At 39.3% G+C, this 466-nt stretch overlaps 1 protein-coding gene across 1 annotated transcript in view; it reads right to left on the bottom strand.

The window, feature by feature from the left end:
* Positions 1–251: 251 nt before the first annotated feature.
* Positions 252–466, bottom strand: part of LOC137992509 (NLR family CARD domain-containing protein 3-like) — a 75,505-nt gene continuing 75,290 nt past the window's right edge. The window contains exon 6 of the mRNA XM_068837877.1: positions 252–466. This exon is cut by the window's right edge and continues 4,034 nt beyond it. The gene's annotated coding sequence lies outside the window, so the exon portion shown is untranslated.

Below are 466 nucleotides of genomic sequence, written 5' to 3'. Positions count from 1 at the left end.
GTGACGCACTGCTCACAAAATGATAGTTGAGTAGCTGCTGCTGGAAAACTAGACATATTACAGTGATACTTGCATCTTTTATTGGCACCTCAAATAATCGAGTTTAAATAAAGCTCATTGTACTGTTGATGTCTCCTGATGATAACATGAAGTATTCGGTTTTTCGCCGACTTTACCTTGAAATTCTTTATTCCTTGATGGGTTGAACAGAGAAACTGCACCAACTGTGAAGCGGGATTTGTAGGAGTAGCTTTTATTGTATGGATAAAGTCTGACTTCGCAGACATTCCAGCTAGAGTTTTATTTTGTTCCTTGAATTGCAACGTGCAAGTAATTTCCGGTAAAATCTGATAGGCTCACATTTATAGCATGACACATGATAACATCACTCTTGACAGGTGGGCGGCAGACGACTCGTTAAGAAATTGTATCAGGCGTACCTTTTCCTCCCTCTAAAGAAAAACTT

The sequence above is a fragment of the Montipora foliosa genome, chromosome 2 (assembly GCF_036669935.1).
Source record: "Montipora foliosa isolate CH-2021 chromosome 2, ASM3666993v2, whole genome shotgun sequence".
In the NCBI taxonomy this organism is placed as follows: domain Eukaryota; kingdom Metazoa; phylum Cnidaria; class Anthozoa; order Scleractinia; family Acroporidae; genus Montipora; species Montipora foliosa.
This window is presented reverse-complemented; position numbering and strand designations above follow the sequence as displayed.